Source organism: Pan paniscus, chromosome 12, assembly GCF_029289425.2.
Source record: "Pan paniscus chromosome 12, NHGRI_mPanPan1-v2.0_pri, whole genome shotgun sequence".
NCBI lineage: Eukaryota > Metazoa > Chordata > Mammalia > Primates > Hominidae > Pan > Pan paniscus.
Genome location: NC_073261.2, coordinates 119,572,681 through 119,597,463, shown reverse-complemented (window position 1 = coordinate 119,597,463; position 24,783 = coordinate 119,572,681). Strand labels below are relative to the sequence as shown.

General features: G+C 46.0%; 1 protein-coding gene and 1 long non-coding RNA gene across 4 annotated transcripts in view; one reads left to right on the top strand and one right to left on the bottom strand.

Moving 5' to 3' along the window:
• The first annotated feature begins 2,749 nt into the window (after nt 1-2,749).
• RNF144A (ring finger protein 144A) overlaps nt 2,750-24,783 on the top strand; it is a 324,797-nt gene continuing 302,763 nt past the window's right edge. Inside the window, exon 1 of one of the 3 annotated variants that reach the window (XM_055108290.2) lies at nt 2,750-2,936. The gene's annotated coding sequence lies outside the window, so the exon portion shown is untranslated. Of the gene's footprint in view, nt 2,937-18,151; nt 18,313-24,783 lie in introns of those variants that run through there. The other 2 variants (XM_055108287.2, XM_055108289.2) reach the window with 2 other exon arrangements.
• LOC117979056 (uncharacterized) overlaps nt 7,644-24,783 on the bottom strand; it is a 29,162-nt gene continuing 12,022 nt past the window's right edge. Inside the window, exons 2-4 of the long non-coding RNA XR_008624437.2 lie at nt 13,842-14,063; nt 12,001-12,138; nt 7,644-11,362 (exon numbers count right to left, since the gene is read on the bottom strand). This is a non-coding gene — a long non-coding RNA (uncharacterized LOC117979056). The remainder of the gene's footprint in view (nt 11,363-12,000; nt 12,139-13,841; nt 14,064-24,783) is intronic.

Below are 24,783 nucleotides of genomic sequence, written 5' to 3'. Positions count from 1 at the left end.
CCTGGCTAATTTTGTATTTTTAACAGAGACAGGGGTTTCTCCATGTTGGTCAGGCTGGTCTTGAACTCCCAACCTCAGGTGATCTGCCTGCCTCGGCCTCCCAAAGTGCTGGGATTACAGGCATAAGCCACCACACCCAGCCCCTTGTCTAATTTAAAAAAAAAAATTCAAGTGTGGGTCTTGAGCTTCCCTTGATTTTCTGTCTAGAAGAGAAGTGTCAGAACGGCTATCTGCTTTCCCAGCTTCTGAGCCATTTGCTGCAGCACTGAGTCGCCAGCCTGCTTCGCATGAGCAGAGAAATTTTGCCCATCTAGGTAATCAGGAAGAGCTTGTTCAATGAGTGAAGGGTGAGTCATACTGCATTGGCACAAACTCTTGGCAACAATGAGTGTCCTTTACAATGGGCTCTATGGGACAGCCCTCTGGGGGAGATGGGCCAGCCAGACCTGAGTAGGGGGCTGGACTGAAAACTGACAGTGACAGGTGGAAGTGAACTTGAGAGACCCAACAAACTTCTTGTTGGAGAGAACTAGGGCAGCTGCTCAGAGGCAAAGCTCAGAGTAGAGGATTTCACTCGGTATTTATTGAGCACTTATTATGTTCAAGGCCCTCAGAGGGAATACGTAGAAAAATGCTGTTCTCTCGAATCGTAAGATCTAAGCATCAGAGAGTGAATGCCACAAACATTAAGTGTGGCAGATGCCATGATCAACATAGACAAAGACTAAGTATTACACCAGCTCAGAGATCAGAGATCTAGGGATGGGGAACTCCATGATAGGCCGGGAAGTCTTTGCAGGGAAATCTGCATCTGAGTGCCTTTTGAGGCCTGCTGCAAACAAAACTTTCAATGCCAGTGTCCCCTCTCACTATCTCCCCAACAATGGTTGCATTCACAAAGACAGAGCAGGGGAATGAAGTCACATGTATTACCACATGAGCAATTACAAGTCTCGGTTGGGTCAGGGCGGTTTTGCACCTTAACTCTCTTCCTGCAGCCCCAGATGCTCCTTTGCAGTCCCCCAGCTTGAGTGTTATACCTCTGTGTTCCATGAGAATGCCTGCATCTTAATACAGACCCCTTTATTGTGGGGAACACAGCACAACGTCTGTGCATTTGCAGTCACCCACCTGTGCATCCCCTGAATCCTTCATTCATAAGTAGTACTCAACCAGGAACTTCTCTGGTATCCCAACTCGGACATGGGAGGTGTGAATATATTTTTCATAAAGCTCAGGCCTTTATGCAGAACTATTTTCATCCTCTAGTGAGAGGCTGAAGTAACAAAGTGCTGTTGTTAAGATTCTTCCCATTGTGCATTTTTCTTGAATAATGACATTTCTAAAAAGAATCTGAAACTGAGGCATTAGAAGGCAAGTGCTCGTTCATATATTTGAAGAGGTCAAATATTTACCAGAATAACTTCTCAATACAGAGGGGGCAGATTTATTTTATTTTATTTTACTATAAAGATGTATGTGTCACAGAAGACAAATTATGCAGAGCTTTGAGTTAGTTAAGAATCATCTGATTTAATTCTTTGGAGAAATGAGACAAATTGTAGCTAAGGACTATGGAGTTGTTTTAGTTTGCCAGTTATATTTAATTTGACTATTTCTTTATTTATTGAGAGACAAAGTCTCACTCTGTTGCCCAGGCTGGAGTGCAGTGATGCAAACACAGCTTACTTCAGCCTTGACCTCCTGGGCTCAAGCAGTCCTCCTGCCTTGGCCTCCCAAAGTGCTGGTCTTACAGGTGTAAGCCATGGCACTTGGCCTATTTGACTTGTTTAATCCCTCCGAGGAACTCATACATACTATTGCCACCTCATTTTCCACGTAAGAAAATGGAAGCAGGAAGACGTTAATAACTTGCTTAATGGCTAGTAGGTGGTAGAGCTTGAATTTAGACCACGCAGTGTGGAGGGTATGCTATTAAGGAAAAACGATGTTCTAGTGGGGTTTCCATTTAATATTGCAGAAAAAAGAATCTATATATTTAAGAAGGTGTTATTTCATGCACACTCGTAGGTTTTGTTCATATATGCACATCTGACGTATAATTTAACATTTGTGTAACTTCAAGCTTCTATGGGGAGTGGCAGAAGATGCAGGAATTCTATTAATACCTTCGCAGATCTTAGATTCCAACAAGCTGGATACCGTAAGAAAAAGAAAGAAATTGCTGTGCTTGGATCCCAGATGTCCATTCCACCTTTTGGGACCTCCCGGGGGGCCCTCTTTTCTTCATCCTTCAAGACAAGGATAGTGGGGTGAACAGACGGACTTTCCTTGCGAGGGTTGGCTCAGGAAGGCTCTGGGCTCATCTCACAGCCGCCCCAGCGAGGGTCGGGGAGGCAGGTGCTGGCTCCGGTGGGGTCTGCGGCAGAGCAGGACTGGAGCCCAGGGCGCAGCTGCACAGCTCAACGCCGGTTCGCGCCCTGGTTTAGAGCGTTGGGCTGGGTCACCCCTTCTTTCCTAGCTTGCTGCTGTGTGTTCCCTCGGTGTAGGAATCAGAGGAGTGTCTTCTGGAGGCCACTAATGCAGGAATAGCATTTTCATGTTAGCGTGCACGGGCGGTCTCCGCAGCCCCTCCTCGTGCCAGAGCCTGTCCTGGGGCCTGCGGGGCGGCTCCGGGCCTCGGGCCGGCGCAGGCGGGCGGCAGGGGGCGCTGTGCGGCTCGGCGCGGGGGCGGGCCCGGGGCCGAGCCTCCCGCGTGCCCGGCCTCTGTGCGCGCTCGCGCCCCGCCCGCGCAGCCGCCTCTCCCCGCGCGGGCTCTCGGCAGGCGGGAGGCGGCAGGGCCGGCATTGCAGTGCGGGCCGTGAGGGCTGCGCGGGCGCGGGGAGGCGCGGGCGGCAAACTGCGGGCACCCGGCACCCCGCAGCCAGTACCGGGCGGAGGCGTCAGAGCCGCGCACCGCGGACGAGCAGGCCCAGGTAGGGTGACGAGCGTCCCCTTTGTGTCCGCATCGCCCGGGCCGGCCGCGGAGCGGGGAGGGCGGGACGCGGCGCTGCGCGGCCGGCCTTGGGGCTCGGGGCTTGCGGCCGCGCCTGCCCCGCTGGGTCCTGCCCCGGCGCCCGGTGGCAGCGGGCGGGGGGCAGCGTCCCGGGCGGGGACTCGCGGGCTCCGTTCAGAGGACGCCCGCCCTGCCCTGCCCGTGTCCCTGACCTCGTCCCTGCTCTGCTCCTGCCCTGCCCTGCGTCTGGCAGGCGGCGCCCGCGCCCCAGGGCAGTGGGCGCTTAGGGACCTGGCGTCCCCCTGCCTGTCCTGCGCGGTCGCGGGTCTGCGCTGCGGCGCGGGACAGGGCGCCCCGGGCCAGGGTCCCGCGGGCGAGCTGGCGGCGGGGGCTTTCAAGGTTCGCGGCCCCGCCCGCAGACCCTGGGGCTGGAGCCTTGGCCCCGAGAGGAGGTCTGGGAAAGGACTACGCGCCCGGGGCATCGCCACTGGCGGGGAAGGTCGGAACTGGCCAAGAGGATGCCCCGCACATCCCCTGCGCGCGGGGTCCGCGGCTGCTACTGCCCCTGGTCCCCACCGCGAGCCCTTTCCCGGGGAATGAGCCGCCGCCCGAGCCCTGGAGTTCCCTGCGGGTCTTACCCACCCCAGCCTCCGGCCGCCGCCCCCAAGCCCCCTGCACTGTGCTTGGCTCCCAGCTGTTTGGTCGCTTATGCCATCCTGGAGGCTTCCTGGTCCTGGGGTGAAGGGGTGACTTCTTTACCCTAATGGTCTTCGTAGGCAGGTCTCAGGATGTCCACTCCAAAGTTCGTGGTCTTTTTTCTAGCGAATAATAATTTTTAAAATCCATTGAACAAATATCCTGCGCTGCCTCCTGCAGGGTCAAGGCTGGGGTAACAGAGGAGTGAGGTAAGGCCCCAGGGAACTATCCCCAGTGGATCCCTGCTGCCCTGCGGTGAGAGGGGGTCTAGCTCCTGCACTAAGAGCCTGGGAAGAAAACACTTCCCGTAGTGGGGCCTGGGAGATGGAAGGAGGACATGCCCCAGTGAATGGAGCTGGGGTTGAGAGTTGAGCCTGGCAGATAAGATGCATTTGTAAATGAAATGCCAGGTAGAAAGTAAGTTGGTGTAGACGCCTGTGGAGCTGTGGGAGTCCCCAGGAGGGAAGGGAGGGAGTCAGGGTGTCCCTGCAAAGGGAGTGCCCTTTGCAAGGGAGGGGGTGTCTGAGTCAAAGCTTGCAGGTGGGGCAGGTCAGAGGTGGCAGGAAGGGCCTCTGTCCAGAGAGAGCTGCTCCAGCACAGGAAGGGGGAGGGACAAGGTGTGTGACACCGTGAACTTTCCCAGGGGATTCACCCAGTGGCTCCAAAGGAGACAACAGCCTTTTTTATTGTATTCTCTTCTCCGGTACTGAGATTAGGGAACCTTGTTTTTTGCACTTTTCTAATGCCTTTTACATTTTTGTTTTTGTTTTTAAAGCGTGCAAAGGAAATGTGACTAGAGGGGTCAGAAGAGGATAAATCGTGAAATCTTTGAATTCTAGGCCAAGACTTTGGGTTTGACTCTGTGTCAGTGGGAGCCATTGATGGTTTTGGAGGAGGAGAGTGATCTGAGCCCTGCTTTAGAGTGATTTCCGCGGTGTTGCGTGCAAGGGAAGGCATGGTGTGGTGTGCCTACTGTGACTTCAGAGTCAGACCCCCACTGGCTGTGGGCTTCCACCTGCATCAGGCATCAAAGGTTGTGGATGGATTGAGGACCTCATGAGAAAATGGGTGCAAATAACCCAATTTTAATGGGATGGAAATTTTCCAGACCCAGTGCAATTTGATTTTTGCAGTTTGTGTTTTTAAAGAGGTCCCGATTCTAATGTCAGCAACTCTGGAAGAGGAACTAATGAAGGGCAAACTTAAATGCACGATGCAGGCACCCCCAGGTCATCTGTGCCATGAGGATTTGGGAAACTCAAAGAGCATTGTAAAATGCATATATTTTATAAATAGATTCCAGTGCCCTCAGCTTGCTAGTTGGTAATCCCTGTATCCAGACTGTTGCTAGAGTAAGTCACGTCTCCTGGGGATTCAGTGTGGTTTGGGACTTTGAAGGGACCTCACACTGTTTGGCTGAAGCTGCTGAGGTTCAGGGGTAGAAGTGCCACTCTGGCAGGCGGCGGCAGGGTTGGGAGCTACAAGCTACGTTGCCTGCCTCTGAGAACATTCTTTCCCCTGTGGTCCACCATGTGGCCCCACTGCTTACTTTTGTTCACATTTCTCCCTCCTGGAAGCCTTTCCCTCTGGGGGTAGAGATGGGAAGGAAGCCTGCCCTTGGAGACTGACAATCACAGAACCAGGTGGGCCAGCACCCACCTGGCCTATGAACCCTTGTTGTAACCATGGGAACCTCGTAGCTTGGAAAGGAGGGGTCAGGTAGCCCAGGCCACATGAAAAGCTGTGGCTGGTCCAGCCCTGGCATCAGCTTTTCTGGTTCTGTCTGCTGTCCCTTTTTTCCCATACCTCACTTGCAATAGAAGAGGATGAAGCCATGCTCGCTGCCCTGCATGTTGGGTGGTCTGGAACCATTCAGGATGATATTGAGCCCTCAGACTCTCTTAGAGCAAGGAACCCCTGGCTTCACAGGATGTGGGATCTCAGAGGCAGCCCAGAGGCGGGGAATGGAATGGAATGCTTCTAAGGAAGAGGGACTCTCCGTATTTTCTCTGGGGAATTTTCTAACATTGAGATCCAAGAATGAAGTTGGAGGTGCCTTTCTTTTCTTTAAGAAGTAATCATTTCCAAAACTAGCCTCCTTTCTCCATTGTTTCTGCATTACTGAAACACATGAATACCCTTTCTTAATTAGATGAAGAAATTAAATTGAAGCCACTGCTCACATACCTGCTGGGTAGTGGGGCTGAAGGATAGAGCTTATTACAATTTCCTGACCCAGCTATCTGGCCCTGGGCCAGCGTCTTAACCTCCCTGGATGGCTCCAGTTTTTTGAGGATAAAACTGAGGTGTTGGTGTAAATATTTTCCAAGATCCAGAAATAAAAATGTACTGTTGGATCATATTTTTTTTCCAGGAGAATAAATATTACAGGACGACTCACCAAGTACAACCATTCGTAAGGGTTTGTTTGTTTCCCAAGAGAAAATATTTTAACTTTCAGAAGAGTGGCTTTTTTCCAAAGTGAAATGGTGAGAAATGAAGCTTTGAGGAGGGTGGCTCATTGCTGGTAGGAGCCTTCACCTTGCTTCACTCCACAGATAACCCAAGACCTGAATTTAAAGGTGCCTACTTCCTGGATGTTCCGTAGAACTGGAAGGCAGGCTTTCTCTAAGGAGCAGCCTTTAAACTGGATGCAGTGTTCCAGACAAAAGCAAGTTCCTTGGTGGCATGCAGTGTGTCAACCAGTATTTTATCATCTCAGGTGTGTTTGACACTAGAGGTGGAGGAGGTGGTTGATATTCATTATGCATTTGCCTGATCTTCAGGGCTTTGCTTGCATCGTGGATGCAGTTCTCACACAGCCCTGCAGCACAGGCATATGTGGCTGTCCCTAGCTGACAGAGGAGCAGAGTGAAGCAGAGAGCAGGGATGTTATCCAACGTCGCACACACGTCGTCAATTTTGAAGCCTGGCTTTGAACCCAGAGGCCTGCAGATAAGGATAGATCCCATGACCTTGAGGAGGCTGTAGTCTAGGGAGCGGGAAGCTCAAACATTAACAGATTGTTTGAACAGTGGGGTCAGGGCAGCATGGGAGGTCAGGGCAGAGAGCAGTGGGACCCACAGGAGGGTGCCTGGATCAGCCCCGGGTGGCAGGGAGGCTGCCTGCTGGGGCGATGCTGTTGGTCTGGGATGGGAGGGACGGGTCAGAGTTACCTAGGCAAATTAAGAGGGACAAGGTCACATTCTGGGCCTGGGAACAGCAAGAAACAGCCTGGGGTGGACAGGGAACTTAGGACCAGCACACAGGGCCGAGCTCCCCAGCTGCCTTACCATTGGCCTTTTTAGGGTGGCTGGTGGTCTCTGAGCTGTTTGGACCCAGATTTCCATGTGTAATACAGCCGCTTTCATTACTGGCATCTCCTGGAAGGTCCCATCAGTGCATTTTCCTTTTCACTGTTTTGTTTTGGAGCCTCTTTCCCTATCTGTGTTCCCTCCATTTCCTTTCCTCCTCCTCCAGTTCTACCTGGTGGGAGAGTGAGTTCAGGGAAAGATCAGGGGAACCACCCATAGCGACCATTGTTTTTACAGTCAGTCACCTTGCTCCCATGTCTTCCGAGTGACCCATAGTTGACTGGGGCCAGCGACTGGGAACCTCCGAACTAGACATTAGCCCCGCGCATGTGCTGGATATGGCAGTGCAGGCTCTGGGGGCTTCTGCCTATGGGAGCCTGTGGGAGCAAAAGGGAAGGGTTCCAAGTCCTGAAAGTGGATGTTGTCAGAGTCTCTTTATTGATTAAACGGGCTTTTGTGTCTGTCCTAGGACTGTGCACATCTCTTACAACATTGTGTTCCTGGGAATACTTTTTAGGTTTCCCAAGAACTGCTTTCAGGTAATTCTTTGGAGCAGGGCATGTTTATTGTTGATACATGGTGTGTTAAGGTCCTCTGGGGGGCAGAGGAGTGCAGAATGCAGCAAGCTTGACTGCCTCCTGCGAGCCATGCAGAGGGGACCCGCCCGGTTTTTCTTGTTTGTTTTTTTTTTTTTTTTTTTTGAGATGGAGTCTCACTCTGTCGCCCAGGCTGGAGTGTAGTGGCGCAATCTCAGCTCACTGCAAGCTCCGCCTCCCGGGTTCACGCCATTCTCCTGCCTCAGCCTCCCAAGTAGCTGGGACTACAGGCGCCCGCCGCCATGCCCTGATAATTGTTTGTATTTTTAGTAGAGACGGGGTTTCACTGTGTTAGCCAGGATGGTGTTGATCTCCTGATCTCATGATCCGCCCGCCTCGGCCTCCCAAGGCGCTGGGATTACAGGCGTGAGCCACCACGCCCGGCCTCCTGCTTTTTCATAGTGTGTCTCAGACTCCAGGGTGTGCCACCTGGCTGGTGATCTGGTGGGTTGCAGGAGTCCCCTCTGTGCACCCTCCATCGCTGACTGGTCTGCAGCCTCCTCTGCGAGTTTCCAGCATTCTAGAGTGAACTCTCTGATGTCTGCACCACCTGCTCGACCCCTGCTACAGCCTCTTCAGTGAGGTCTGCCCATATCCTCTGAATGAAAGGGGGCCTGCCAGGGAGGCAGCAGCGCTTCCTCATGTCCCCATTTGGGTGGTAGGAAGTGTTCCCTCCACAGAAATACTCAGATGTCTGCATGAAGGGACTCTCTCCTCAAGTTCAAACATTCACTGAAATGGAAATGCGCTGAAGCTGGAATCAATGCACGCCTTTTTTTTGGTTAACTTTCTTGGGAAGCTTGTGTGTTAAGCCTGTCGGTGTCTGTTAACACTTCTCTATTCAGAGACCTCCAGCCATGCTCGTTGCCCAAGTTACCTGTGAGCCCGCGGGTTGAGTGTTCAAGCCTCTTCCTGCCTTGGCTCCAGCCTGTCTTTCCAGGGCTGATCTCAGCAGCTGCTGACGTGTGCCCTGGGACGCTCTCCCACCATCCATGTGCCAGCTTCCTAATGCTTCTTGAAGGCTCATCACAAATGCTGCCTTTCCTTCCAGCTGTAAAATTGCCAATGTGGGTGACTGTGGAGATGTTCTTCTCTGACACTGGCATTGCACAGATGAGAAGATGGAGCCACACGGAGCAGAACTGGGACGGAGTTAAAGCTCCAGGGTCCAGGCCAGGTCCTGCAGGTCCAGGTGCCTGCGTTCTCTCTCGTCTTCCCAGGCACAAATGTTTTCCCCACCAGGTGCTTCCATAGCAACTTTTTTTTTTTTTTTTCAGAACCTGTAGTTGCGTTTAAAACTCTCTAATCCAATTTTAGTGATTTATGTAACCATCCTATTTCCTCTGCTAAATTATAATCTCTGCACAGGTAGGAACTTACTCATTTTTACATTCTCTCAGTGCCTATCATGCTCTTTCTGAATGGATTGTTGTTAAGTGATTGAATACAAGATAGAGAAACCTGGTTCAAGAGGGAAGCCTGGAACAGATTATGAATGAAGAAATGGAATTCGAGTGTAAATTCTGTATTCCATCATGATCAGAGTAAACCAGGTTCTCTCTTTAGGTCAGGTCACAGAACAATACACCTTAAGACCCTGAGAAGTCAGATGGGAATATTGGCTTGGGTTTAAGAGTGAGGATGGTAGAATGTAGCCTGGTGGCCTGGAATGCAGAGAGAGAATCCTGGGTACCGTGGTTGTGTAGACACCACGTAAGTGAGATCCAGAGTAACAGCTGGCGAGACTTCCATGGCTGTGTTGCTGGGGGGCCCGAGGCACTGTGCGATGCACGGGAAGCATATAGGACGTGGCCTTTGCCTGTGATGTGAAGGGAGATGCATCATGTGGAATGGTTAGGACCAAGCTCCTGAATGTGCCCATCCGAGCGCGTGTCCTGGGAGTCTGGTGAGGAAGCGATTGTGGAAATGGGAGTCAGCATAGGTGGGCTTTGGAGAGCTGGGGAGTGTAGAGAAGGGGGTGCTCTGAGCTGTCCCAGAGCAGGGCAAAGACCCAGGACAGGCAGGATTTGTTCTGGAGGATGCTGAGGAGACAGGGCTGTTGGATGAACCCTCAGGAGCAGCAGAGGAGGGGCCTCCATCTCCCTTGCGAGTGCGGGCCTCTCATAAAACACTGGGATGCTTTCGCCAGTGCCTTGGAGGAACTTGCCAGGTAGGGCCCCAGGGCCATAGATTCTTGTGGTTCTTCCTGTATAGGAGTTGAAGCAGTGCAGCTGCTAAGTGTGCTGTGAAGTGTGTGAGGAGCCATCCTTTGTGTTCACTGTGTTCTCTGTCTCTGAGGAATCCGTTTTCTGAGTAACTTACGTGGCCGTGGTCTGTGGTGCCAGTTGTGCGCTCACAAGCATAACACAGGCTGTGTGCTCCAAGGGAGCCTTTGCTTTGGGAAGGGTGCGGGCTTCCAGAGACCTTGGGGCTGGCTCTTTGACGGATGGAGAATGTCAGGAAGCACCTGGGTCCTTCTGTGAGTTTTCTGGCGACCCCGATTGCCACACGGCGAATTTTGATAGCGTATGCACTGGAGCTTTGTAGTCTAGGGCAGTGGCATCCAAAAAGCTTCCAGGAGACTTTCTGAGTTGGCACCTTAGATCTGAACTCTCTTGACTAAAACACTTGCATTTCCTTCTAATCACTTGGCAGAAGTAAGTGATTGTAATCCCTAGTGTGGATGGGATGGGGCTGGCTGTATGCTCACAGATCTCACTCACAGATTGCAGGTCCTTCTCTCTTCTTCTTGTCTCAATGAAGCACTATCCAAGGCCCTGAAAACTGAGCCAGTCTGGTCATTGGTGGCCGGCAGAGTGGTGGATAGGGCCAGGTGTATTAGGAAAAAGAAAAAGAAATCTCTTTATTTAATCCATCGTGAGACCCTAAGAAACCATCTGTGTTTCAGCTTCTGTCCTCCTCCTTCCCCTCCAGTTGCTCTCTTTACTTCCTTCTTGTTACCATGTGTAGGGGTGAAAGTGGCCAGATATGAGAGTAAGAGTTCCCATTTATCCAAGGACAGAAGCAGGCAGGAACCTCAGGATCTGAGTGGGCAAGCCGCAGGTAAAGGGCAGGTTCAAGGCGCAGAATACAGGTAGATGATTCTCTCTAATATCTGCCTGCATCTTCATGTGGCTGTCTTCTCTGTCTCTGCGCTGGGGGTGCATCTCTTCTCACAAGGACATCAGTCGTGTTGGATTAGGGCCAACCCTGTTGATCCCATCTTCTCTTGATTGCATCTGCAAACACCCTAATAAGGTCACATTCATAAGCATCAGGGGTTAGGAGTTCAATATATCCTTTGGGGGAGATATGATTCAACACACACGTGTGCGCACACACACAAACACACACATACATATGCATTGATACACACAACACATATATATGTACCAGTATCAGGTATAGTGTTTGTTTGTGTTTGGATGTGTTAGCATATGTTTGGCCAGCAACATAGCACTTACTAACAAGGACTTAAACAGCTTTCTGTTTCCTTAATAGCAAGGCACTGAAGGTAGGTACTTGCTTCCAGGCGCTGGTGCAGCGGCTTGGGATGTTACTGAGAGCCAGGTTCTCTCTTCTTTCTGCTCTGCCATCCTCAGCATTTTTTCTGTTGCCCCATCATGCAAAAGGGCTGGCCACAGCTGCGCCACATCTGTGTTGAAGGCAGTGAGAGAGGAGGGGGAGTTGGTGTCAGCTGCATCTGTCTGTTTTTATCAGGAAGTGACAAGCTTTTCCAAAAGTTTGGTGGCTGACTCTGTTCAGGGCCCAGTGCCAGAGCTGGGCTGCGTGGCCGGCTCCTGGAGAAAGAGAAGGAGAGAAAATGAGGGTCTGCCTGGGAGGTGGTCCTGGAGGACTGGACTGGTAACACATGCGAGAGAACTGCCCCGTGCAGGGGTTGGCCGTGCTAGGCCTTGAGAAAACTGCCTTTCCCTCTCTTACCTGCTCTTCCTGGCAAAGCAGGAGCCCATATGGATTAGGCCCAGAGCCATGTGCATGCGGCTTGAAGGTTGCAGGTGTGGGGCTACGCACACCTGTGTGTTCCATCAATAGGTTCGGTGTGGGTGCAGTGTGGGCAGGGAATCCCAGTCCTGTCCTGGTTGTCTTTGTACCCCTCTAGCACTCGGCACACAGGCTTCTCATAGGAGGCGCTCAATAACTATTTGTTGAAATGAATCTGCATCTTTTCCCTTCAAAGACATTTGAGTCCAGAAACAACCACATTCATTCACTATAATATTCATGAATATCTTACTCTTTATTTCTATTGTTGTTGTTGTTTATTTACTTTTGTTCTTTAATCCATCATTTGGCAAAAACTACTTGGTACCAGGGATTCAAAGACACATTGAGGACTATATAGTGAAGGTGAGGACTTGCAGAGAGGAAGGGATGGGGCAGAGCGGGGGTGCCCTTTCTGAAACAAGGGAGAGTTTACCGTTCTGGAGTCCACATGGCAGGGATTCATCTCTTAAACTTGCGGTACTTTGTTGAGTCCAGTTTCACTGTAGTAAAAACAACCAGAACACATAGGAAGCCCTGTTGGTCCCGTGAGATTGCCTGCTCTTCACGTCTCCTGTTTGTGAAATAGCACAGGATTTTAGGTGCAGGGTTTTTCATATGCCGAATAAATATTTGTGTAGCCTTCACTCTAGGCCAGGTACTGTGCTGTCAACTGTGAAAACCTGAGTAAGACTCAGAAGGACGTGTTTGCAGCTCCTCCTGAAAGGAATGCACAATTTCTGCCTGCTGATTGGCCGAGGGAAGCATTTCTTATCTGTTAATACTTTAATCACTCCTGGGACTCTCTCCGTTTGGCCTGCAGCTCTGCTTCCTTGACAGTGACCTTGTTTTTTTTCTGTCCCTGGCCATGTGCAGTGGATCCAGCCTTTCCTCGGGAGGACCAGCTTGACTGTGCCAGCCTAGGCGACTGATCAGGGCCTTGAGCTGTGTCCTGCTGGCCTGGCAGATAAGGGCTGCTTTCTGGAGGCAGGCAGGACTTCTTCCTTGTGTAGCAGAAAAAACAGAATGCAGACAGGTGGAGGGGAAGCGAGGACCTGAGCCAGGCTGTCCTCTGTGGTAGCTACTGGCCCTGTGGGGCCCTGGAGCCCTTAAATTCTGGCCAGTCCCAATTGAGCTGTGCTGTCAGTGGGTTTTGGGTGTGAAAAACAGAATGTAGAGTACCCAGTCATAATTGTTATATGGATTGTATGTTGAGATGATTATATTTTGGTCATATTGGGTTAAATAAAATATATTACTGAAACTAATTTCCCATGCTTTTTAATAAAATGTGGCTACCAGAAAATTTAAAATTGTGTATGTGGCTTGCATCAGACTGAAGTGCTGATCTGGAGGGCCTTGGAGAAGTGTGTTTCTTTCCAGGTTACCAGCCTTTTGACCAGCTCTTCTAGAGTGCTTACCTGCCCCGGATTCTGGGATCCCAGCATGGACAGGGCCCCTCGCCTGCATCTGGGGGCCTGGTTTGTGCCATTTCACTGTCACTAGGCACGTCCTACATGCCTTGAGATTAGTTATGGATGGTTCAGACTCTTGTCCCACTTGCCCTGTTTGGGCACATCCTTCTTTGTAGCCTGTATTATTCAGACTCAACTGTTCAACCAGCTCAACTCTGTTCAGTCTCAATTCAGATTCCAACATTTTTGGGCCTTTTTAAAAAAATGTGTTAAATGGACGGTTTGGGCTAGATGAATTTAACATTTTTCCTTAAGATGCTCTACTGTCAAAATCTACCCTGACTTCCATCATCTTTGCATCAAGTTCATTGCCACAGGCCCCCTTCATTTCTCCTCTGGGTCCACCACCTGCCTGTGTGTTTACCATTGGCATTCTCCTGGCCTTCAGCGGTCAGGGCAGATGGCACCCAATGGATCTTGCACATATATCTGATTCCCAGTGAAGACTGGTTGAGAGAAGCCTCTCCCATACCTGTCTCTTCTCTGCACATCCTACATCTGCACCCCAGACCAAGCCCACATGTCTAGAATACTAGACGTGCCCCCAGGCCACCAGCTTCTAGCCCAGGTACTGCTGTCCTCCACTGGCCTCCTGCATGCCCTGGCCTCCGTGCTCCTCCCTTCCTTTCTGGCGACTGTGCCTTCCTCATTTGAGCCCTTGCCTTCAGAGTTGCCCCAGATTTTTTTCCAAGTCTTTGAAACCTGTGGCTTTCGCTAGCCTTTTCTCCACGGCTGGCTCCAAGGCCTCCTATCACCTGACACCCTCTGTGGTCAAGGGCTTCCCCATGAACTTCCTCCTCACCTGCTTTTTCCTGCATTCCCAGTGTCTCCTGCTGTGGCAGCCTGCCTTCGGTGATGGTCAGAAACTGGCCCATCCTCTTCCTGCCACTTCTGGGGGTTCTGCGTGGCCCCTTCAGACCCCGTCAGTTCCCTGAGCAGCTTGGCATTTTGGGGGTGACATGGAATGAAGTCAGCATCCATTTGCTCCCTAGACACAGCAGACTTGGTGCCGAGGGCCTGTGAGCTTTGCCAAATGAAATATTTTACAAAATTGGAAACAAGTATTAGCTCTAGAGTATTAAAAAAATAACAGAATTGATGTTAACACATATGACATGTTATGTCAACAAAATTGAACTGTTATTGACTTGATTGAAACGCCATGCATAGTTACATAGAAATTGTATTTAACCTGATGTGAGGGTACTTTTCCATTTTTGGCATAAGGAGAGATGAGACCTGTGGAAGTCACATGTCCCTGAGTTAAATACTGCCCTCGCCACCATATTTTATCTCTTCCCAACTCTCCTTGACAGTGGAGTTGAGACTCAGAGTTTGACATTTATTTGTTGCACTTCCATAGGGTGAATGTACAGTGAGCTGGGCTCCTGGAGCTAAGCCTTGGGTGTTACTCATTTTGAATTTCCAGCACAGGATGTGGTATGCTGAACTTCACTCTGGAACTTTTCACTGAACTCAATATATACATATTTTTATTTTAAATAAGGGACATTGGGATCCTGCCTGAAGGTCTGTGTTTTCTTTTTACTGAAACAGCACAATGTGGTGGTTTTCAAAACCACGCATGTCTGTAAACTGACCTCAAATGGCAAAAACCCTCAGCTGAGGTGCTAATAAAAATAATTATTGTGAAGCTTATGCAATCGTAGTTTGGAAGACTTTAAATTATATTTGAATATTACCTGGTATTGACTTATATGTTATCCACACCTACTGTTTATGTAGAAATCAATTTAGTTACGATATAACTACCATTATGTGATAATGAATAGCTTTGGAGATAGGATAAAGTTTTTCTTGTTAAGCATGGAATTGTTATTTAAAAAAACAATTCTAAGAGAAAGTAGCTAAAAAAGTGCATTTTCTAATATGATGAAGTGGGTCCTGCTGCAGGAAGGAAATAAATATAAATCATGTTGGCTCGGCAGAAAGAATGAATTTCTAGACCTAAACTGGGTGAAAGGATGGCTTAAGGAAAGATGCATTATTTTTATTTGCAATGGCATGATTACTTTGCACAGTTGCGCTTTGGAGAATCCAGCTCCAAGAAATGATACTAAATGTGGAGAAAAATAAATGCTTGATGCACAAATGTATTTCTTCATGTTTTTTAAAGAATAATAGCCCAAATGGAAAACATCTAAATATAGCTAAGTAAATATCATGCTCTAATTAGATAAGATTTTTGGAGATAGTGGGCATGGGAAATGTTTATATTATTAAGTGAAAACAATAGTGAGGCAGAATTGTGCAGTTTGATGTACAAACTTGAAAATGTGCTGAGGAGAGGAATCAGAACTCATAAGGATTGTGACAGTTTTTCTATTTTTTATTTTTCAATTATGGTTATATTTCATTTTTAGTGAAGTAAATTAATTTAGTTTTGTAAAAAATTAATTGTAAATTCAGTCATCCCCTCAGTCCACACAAATTTTGTTACTCCATATATATACACATACATGCTCACCACACACACACATCTATGGGTATATATATAATATATATAGATACACACACATGCTCACCACACACACACATCTATGGGTATATATATAATATATATAGATACACACACGTGTGTATATATTTAGATACACACACTTTATCTATCTATATATACATACATATGTGTATATATATGTATAATTTATTTTTTTGAGACAGGATCTTGCTCTGTCACTCAGGCTGGAGTGCAGTGGTGCAATCTCAGCTTACTACAGCTTTGATCTCTGGGGCTCAAGCAACCTCCCACCTCAGCCTCCTGAATAGCTGGGACCACAGGTGTGTGCCACCACACCCAGCAAATTTTTATATTTTTTTGTAGAGGTGGGGATTTGCCATGTTGCCCGGGCTGGTCTCGAATTTTTGAGCTCAAGCAATTCTCCCACCTCGGCCTCCCAAAGTGCTTGGATTACAGGCATGAGCCACTGCGCCTGGCTAACTATATATATTTCAACCAATAAATCCACCTTATGTCCTAAGTGGACATTTTGCTGCCATGGGATTGAAATGAAACAAGGAAGAAATCCTCCTATTATTAATAAACTGGACAAAGCCATGCAAGCAACCACATTGCTCCTAAACGGCTGCCCTCCCAGGCCGACCTGATACCATGCACCTGCAGGTCTGATTGAGTACTGTTCATGTCAGAACTGGGACAGTGTGCCCGGCAGAGTCCAGAAGCATCTCCTAGTGCAGCGGTCGCGGTCAGTGCCTGAGCAGAGAAGGCAAGACTGTGGGGACAGGGACAGGATCCTGCTCAAGACTTCAGGCCCCACTGGATTTGTGAAAAGACCTGTGACTTCTCTGTAAATATTCCTGTTTTATTCATCTCTAAAGTGAGAATTGTACCAGGGTTACTTCTTTTGTGGGAATCCTCTGAGGATTAAAGAAATCATGCCTATGAAACTTCAAAGGAAAACCTTGAAGGCCTGTCCAAAATGCAGATTCACAAATTACCATTGGAATTACCCAGGTCAGAAGCTGGGTTTTGGGAATGGGGAGGGACAGGCCTGCTGACAGCATTCAGAGTCCACTGTGGAGAACTTCATTGGCCCATAAAAGACTGCCCTCTGGTCCACAAAAATGGAAGTATTTGACCCATGTCGTTTTTTTCCTAGTTTTCAGTTAAAGATAGCCTAGATGAAATAATGCCATATTTCCATTTTTTCTCTAATTTTCTGTTTTGGTGGTGGTTTTGTTTTAAATTTATGGTGAAAATGCCAGTGGCTCTTGTGTTATCTAGAAGTGTGCTGTTTAATCTCCAGATATTTGGAGATTTTCCATCTATCTTTCTCTTACTGATTTTTAGTTTAATTCCATTGTGATATGAGGCCATATTTTGTATGATTTTTGTTTTTTTCTTGTTTGTTTTTACATTTAAGGTGTGTTTTGTGGCCTGGACTCTTCCCTTTGAACTAAAGGCATGTGTATTCTGCTATTGTTGGATGGAATATTCTTTATCAAGTAGATCGAGTTGATTGTTAGTGCTATTCAGTTCAACTATGTTCTTATTGATTTTCTGCCTGCTGAATTTGTCCATTTCTGATAAAGGGGTGTTAAAGTCTACAGCTATTAGTAGTGGATTTGTCTGTTTCTCCCTGCAGTTCTGTCAGTTTTGCCATATGTATTTTGATGCTCTGTTGTAGGGTATTACATGTTTAGCATTGTTATGTCTTGGAAAATTGATCTCTTTATTATTTTGTGATGACCCTTTTTGTTGTGATGATTTTTTTCTTGCTTTGAACTCTGCTTTATTTGAAATTAACATAGCTAGTCCAGGTTTCTTTTGATTAGTGTTAGCATGGTATATCTTTTTCCATCCCTTTATTTTTAACATGAATCTTCCTATTTGAAGTAGGTTTCCTGTGGACAATGCAACATGTAGTTGACACTTGCTATCTTACCCTCCCTGAATATCTGTACCTTTTAACTGGTATATTTAGACCATTCACAATTACACACACTTTAAAAATAGAAAATACTGTGTATTGCTATTTGGAGATTTTTTTTTCCTTAGTATATTAAGTTACCTTATTCCTTTACAAAATTACATAGCCAAAGGAATTGCTTTCTAAGTTCTTTAAAATTGGTGTGTGTTTTATCTCACCATTCTAAATAAACTATTTTTTTCCTGTGGTAATGCCTCTACTATAACAAGCTTCTCATTTTGTGCCTAATTTGGTATCCGGTCAGATAAATCAGTTGGTTCTTTGTGAGCAGTTTAAGCCTAAGACTCAGCTTCATTTTTATGAGTGATATCTTAGAATCAGGAATGACGGCAGAATTAGCCAAATGCCTTTTATCACAATAAGAGAATTTTAAACAATACTCAATCAATTGATAACCAATGAACCAACGAGTTTGTTCCATAGCTATAATTTGACAAATATCTCCACTGCTGAAGAGTGTATTTTGTTTTCCCGCAGAGAAGACAAGTGCAAAATAACTCACTGCAGGGCAACTCTAAAGGGATCCCTGTGTTTCCCAGTGTACAGACTATTAGTATACGATGCATGCAAACAGAGAGGTGCTTTATTGAAGCGGGACAAGACCTCTATTCATAGTAAAGTCAAACAAACCACGCATGTGAAAACCTCCACTTATAGCGGCTGCATAAGCTTAACTGCGCAGAGCTTTACTGCTTTTTGAAATACTAACTTGCAAGTTCAGCAACAGCTAAGAAAACAATCCTAGACTTGGAAATTGAAAGACTGGAAGAGAAGTGGAGGGATTCCTTTGGAACCCTTTACGTACGTATGTGTAAGGAATTGTAGGTAAGTGGGAGGGTCTCTCTTGAGCAGTATTTTGCTGTGATCACTAGTGAGCACAGAGTCTAAAATGTTCCTTCATTATGGAGAAGAGGGAGAAAGGCTATGGAGAAGGAAGAGCCTCTACTAACTTGGATTTCTATGTGGATTTCAGAGCAGAGCCTACTCTAAGGATTTGCTTCAGGGAGGCTGCAATGCAAAGAAATGCTGTCTTTTTGTGGGATTTTAATTTAGAGCTTGCAGTATGTTATGAGATACAATCCTTGGTGAGGCAAAATAAAAATAATTGTTTTCTCTCAGTGTATAGTATCTCATGGGTACTGTATCAAAAGTCTTTAGCCTCTAAAAATTTAAAGTTATAAATGCAGAGAATAAAAAACAACTTTGAAAGGAAAAAAAATGGAGAATAAAATTCCCTTTATTCTAAAGCAATTGCCCACAGTTTTTTTTTTAATTTTAATTCTTCTAGAAAAATTGTGAGTATATAACTTAAGTGTGTGTTCACAGATGGGATCATAGTGTATACATATTTTTGTAGTGTGACTTTTTCTTTGCTGATATATCTTAGATATCTTTTCATGCCAAGACATGAAATATTAACTAAGGTTCAGCTTATTCTTCAGTCATATAGCTGTATTATTTATTCAGCTTTTCTTCTATTGATGGGTTTGTAAGTAATTTTCAGTTTTTGCTGTTGTGAAGATTGCTTCCAGGGTTTTTTGTTTTTGTTTTTGTTTTGTTTTGTTTTAACATACACATGAAATTTTTTTTCACCAATGTATCTCTTGAGTAAATACTTAGGGCAGCACATGTGGGTCAGAGTTATGTGTGTTTTATGTTTTGATCTGTTTCCAAGTCATTTTCCAAAATGACATCTATCGTTGTTCTGCTAAGAAATGGATGAAAGTTCCTCTTTCTCCACATTCAACAGTATTGGGTTTTTATTCAACAGTATCGAGGTTTTTCATCATTGCTGATCTGACAAGTGAAATATGGTATCTTTTTACTTCATGTCTTTAATTAGGAATAAGTTTCAGCATCTTTTCAAATGTTTATCAGCCACTAGTATTTCTCTTTCTGTGAACCTGTTCACATTCTTTACCTGCTTTTCTATTGCAGTGTTTTCTATTGATATTTTTCTTTATAAATTAGAAGTATTAATTCTTCATTACATGTAATAAGAATAATTATTCCCAGTTTTGTTACTTACTTTTTACTTGTCTTATGTTATTTTTTCCAAATAGAAATATTATTTTTATGTAGTTAGAACTTTACCACTTCCTTATTTCTGAGGTTTGCTTTAAAGGCCTTTCTCCCTGCTGAGTTATACATATTTCGGTTATTTTTTTCCTCTGGTAAAATTGTAGTTTTACTTTTAGCATTGTTAGGAAACTAGCCTAATCTTTTTTCCCAGCCTATTTTTTCCCCACCTATAGCTATTTGTCTGAAAACTGTTTAGTGAATAACCCATCTTTCTTCTGTTGTTCTGAGACACTACTTAGAAGTATTTAAAGATATCTACATAGAAGACTCTGTGGAGTCCTAGATAAGAGCAGGAGCTCTGCAGCTGGACATGGGTTGCCACTGACCAGCTATCTGACCTGGGCAAGGATTTTAACCTGTTTCTTCTTCTGTAAGATGCAGCTATTTTGCAGTAGCTGTGCTTTTGCCAATATTGTGCATATCACCGCCAAGTTCAGTGACTGTCACATGGTCATCACTCAAAAAAAAGAAAAAAACCACATGGTCAAGGTGGAGTGGATGCTGTCTGTGCTTCTCATTGCCACTTCCAGGCCATTGCACCTTCTTCCTTCCTAAAAATCCCCTGCTCCCTTGAGACATATGCCATCAGGCTTTACCATCCCTCTTCCTTCTTCTCTGAGCCTTCTACAGATAACCCCTCCTTTTGTCCTCCTCCGCATTCATAGACGAGTTTAGCAACTAATTCACCATCTTCATCTTCCTTCCTGTTACTACTTTAGCCATTTCAACATCTGCATAGCGGGCCATTTCAAAACTAGATCTCTGACTTTCTTCTTTGGCCTCCTCCTTTTGGTCATCCTCTTTGGTCTTACATTAGATACCCATTCCTGCAGTAACACCCAGTTCTTCTAAAATCTGGACATCTAGCATCCCATTCTGAGGTCACCACCCTCTCCTTGCAGCTCCCCGTTCCTCCTCCCTCATTGGTCGCTCTTCATCACTGAGCTGCGTCTCTGTGTTTGGACATCCGAGGGCCCCACGGCTCCGTCCTCAGGCCTCTTTTCCTGTCTTTCCCGTCTACATCCCTGCCCGGGTGAGCTCATTTGGCTTCCAGTGTTAATGTTAACAGCATGTAGATGGGATGGCCTCTCACTTTGTGTCACCAGGCCACCCCCACGAGCCCATGCTTGTTGTCGGCACGGCAATCTGCACACCTACCCTAGGGCTTCTGAGGGACATCCATGTCATGGACAGTGCCGCTCAAACGACTGTTCAGGACTAAAGTCTGGAAGCATCTTTGACTTCTTTCTTTCCCTCCCTCATTCCCTGCCTCCCTTCCTTTCTCCCATCAGATGCTTTGGGAGGTACCTTCAATATCTGTCAGGTTTCTGTTTTTCACTGCTTTCACTGTTCCTTTAGGGAACGTGGGCGGCTCGGCCTATGGAAACAGTGAAGGCAGGGGGGGCTTCACTGTTATTGCTTGTGCGGAGCAGTGAGCATGTTTGTGGAGCATGTTCTTTCTCCGTACATTCTCATGTCCTGCTTGCTCATTTCATCCAGGACTCACTTAAAATATCACGTCTTCAGAGAGGCCTTAAAGACTAAGAAAATAGCACGTCCTTTCTTTACCTGATTATATTTTATTGTAGCTCTTATCACTAACTGATGGCATATATATACACACACCCACACACATATAGATACATATGTACACACATGTGCACACATAGATGCATATATACACACGTATACACATACATGCATCTATAGATGCATGCGTGTGTGTGTATAGATAAATACTCAGACTGCAAAGTTCTGAAGGTTTTGAGTGGTTGTCACTGACTCTTTTCTCATAAGCCTTTTTATTGTAGTGATTTCAGCTGCTGCTATTTTAGAGCCTTTATTTAACAAGGAGTCATCTTATATAATCTTAAAAAATCACCAACAGGATCCTTTTCTATATTGATAGACACACACTTGGTGAAAGAAAGAAATGAATAAAATAATGTCTTTAATGTATGTTTTTGCATCAGGTTGACTTTCTCAGGTTATTCTGAACCATTGAGTCTTTTGTTCATAATTTGAAGTAGCATCTGTGTTCCGAGAAAGGTGTAAATTAATTAATTGTATTGAAGTTACCAGACAAGCACACTGTTAGGAAATGAGAAGCCTCATCCTATCCTTCAGTATATCAGATTTTTTCAAGTCACACACAGTAGTGTGTGTGTGTGCGTGTGTGTGTGTGTATGTGTGTGTGACTGAGGGCCAGGTGCGGTCTATAGGTTCCTACATAGTCTGAGCTCCTTGACAGCAGAGACCACATCTTATTCACCTTGTTGTCACTCCTATGTGCTGTCTGAGCACATGGTCAGGGTGCAAGAAAAGGTTGAGTGCGTGAACATTTACTACAGATATTTCTGCTAAAACCCAGTACATGCATTCCTGGTGTTCTATAAAAACAGGTACTAAAAATGTGAGGGCTTCTTGAGTATTGAGGGACTGACCACTCAATACCGGTGTGGCTTTGTAACCAGAGTATATGAAGAACAGTTCTTGATACCTGGGTACACATGCAGCTTGGCTGGAGGCTGTTAAAAATATGGATGACAAACAACCAAGTGAAATGCTATGGCACTTCATTAGCGCCCATTTGCTGGTGCTGAGAAAATGCGGATGCCAGTCAGCTGTGTGACCATGGGCCACTGTCCAGGTGGGGACAGGAGGCTTTGCAACCTGCCAACAGCCCAGGAGCTGCACTGGGCTCCCAACACACCCCTCTGGGCAGGAAGCTCTGTGGCCAGGCTCTCTTTATAAATCTTTTTATAATGCAGCTGGGAAAGGCTTCATTTGCCAGTGCACCAGCTGAGCAGAGAGCTTTTCTTCCTGCTGGAGGTTATAATTCTGTTTACAGGCTCTTCTTACCTGGGAAAAATGGCAGAAGCTGTAGTAAAAGACACTATATTGTCTTTTGTTTGAAGGCTCAGAATTTATTGCCAAGTAAAGGCAGAGAATAGATTTGCAACAAAGTGGATACCATTTTCTGGAATGGATATCTAGATGCTGCTCAGGACTGAGGAGGAACAGCTTTCTGGAGGGGAGAGGCTTGCTCTGTGCACGGCCAGGTGATGTTTGGAGGCTGGGTCAGGGCTGTCGGCTGGCGGAGACATTGGCATTAAAGGCTTTAGCTTGAGCAGCCTGGTCCTGAATGTTGCAAAAAAATTAGCATCCTCAGGCTGCATGTGGGCAATGCTTGCTATTTTAGTAAAGGAGCAGTAACGAGGGAATATCTACCAAAAAGATATATGGGCCTGTCCACCAGGCTGTGTCTTCTGTCTGGTGAGATGGAAACACTGCTCCTCTATTTCTCTGCTTTGAGAAAACTAGGATGGCCCTGCAGAGGCAGAGGGGGAGAGAGAAAGAGGCAGTTGAATTTGTTCTTTGCTTCCCGAACAGAAATGCCTAAAGTTAAGCAGAGTTTACATGTAGTGTTGCAGTCCTGATGAACAAAAGCTATACTGAGAAAGAGAACATTTGGGAAAACCTGGAGTAATCCAGACTTCATCTTTTAAAATTTTTTCTACTTGGCATGTTTCTGTTCCCCTCCCCTCCCCCCCTCCCCTCCCCTTTTTTTTTTTTTTTTTTTTGGTGGAGTTTCGCTCTTGTTGCCCAGGCTGGAGTGCAACAGCGTGATCTTGGCTCATGCAACCTCTGCCTCCTGGGTTCAAGCGATTCTCCTGCCTCAGCCTCCCATGTAGCTGGGATTACAGGTGCCCGCCACCACACCCAGCTAATTTTTGTATTTTTAGTAGAGATGGGATTTCACCATGTTGGCCAGGCTGGTCTCAAACTCCTGACCTCGTGATCCACCTGCCTCGGCCTCCCAAAGTGCTGGGATTACAGGTGTGAGCCACTGTGCCCGGCCTCTTTCTTTCTTTTTAAATAGTAGTTTTATTAAAATGGAATTCACACAGCATAAAAGTCATCGTTTTAAAGTACACCATTCTGTGGTTTTTAGTATAGTCACAGAGTTTTATAACCAACATCACTATCTAATTCCAGGGTCTTTTCAGTACCCTCCAAAAATCTCTGCATCCCTTAGCACTCACTCCTTATTCTCTCACTTTCCAAGCTTCTGGAAACCGGTGATCCACTTTCTGTCCCTATGGATTTCTGTTCTTGACCTTGCATGTGAGTGGTTTCATATAATATATGTCCTTTTGTGTCTGGCTTCTCTCTCTCATCTGGCACAATGTTTTCAGCATTTACCCATGCTGTAGCATGAATCAGTACTGCATTCCTTTATGTGGCCAAATCCATTGCATAGATTTGCCTCAGTCTTTTTTTTTTAAACATTCACTAGTTGATGGACATATGGGTCGTTTTCACTTTTTGGCTATTATGAATAATGCAGCTGTGAACATTCCTGTATAGGTTTTATTGTGGAGATATATTTTCATTTATGTTGGGTGTTTACCTAGGTGTGGAAATGCTGGGCCATATGAGAACTCTATGTTCAACACTTTGAGGAGCTGCCAAACTATTTCCTAAAGCAGCTGCACCACTTTACATTCTCCCCAGCAATGTGTAAGGGTTCACATTTCTCCACATTCTTGTCTACACTTGTTATTATCTGTCCTTCGATTCTAGCCATCCTAGTGGGTGTGAAGTGGCATCTCATTGGAGTTTCGATTTGCATTTCCCTAATTGGTTAGTCATGTAGAGCAATTTTTCTTGTGCTTATTGGCTATTTGAATATCTTCTTTGGAGAAATGTCTATTTAAATCCTTTGCCCATATTTACATTTGGGTTGTCTTTGGATTGTTAAGTATTCTTCATATATTCTGAATCCGAGGCCTTTATCAGATATATGATTTGCAGATGCACTTTTGCATTCTGTGGGTTGTCTTTTTACTCTCTTGATGGCATTTTTGACATGCAAACATTTTTAACTGTGATGAATTACAATGTATCTATTTTTTCTTGTTTGAGCTTTTAGCACCATATTTAAGAAACCATTTCTTCATCTGTGATCATAAAAATTTACTTTTATGTTTTATTTGTAAGAGTTTTATAAATTTATCTGTTATATTTAGGTCTATGATTCATTTGCTGTTAATTTTTGTGAAAGGTTTAAGGTCTGTATTTAGATTCAGTTTTTCAGCACTATTCGTTGAAAAAGAAAACACTATCATTTACCCATTGAAATGTCATGATACTCTTGTCAAGAATCAATTAACCAGAAATGTAGAT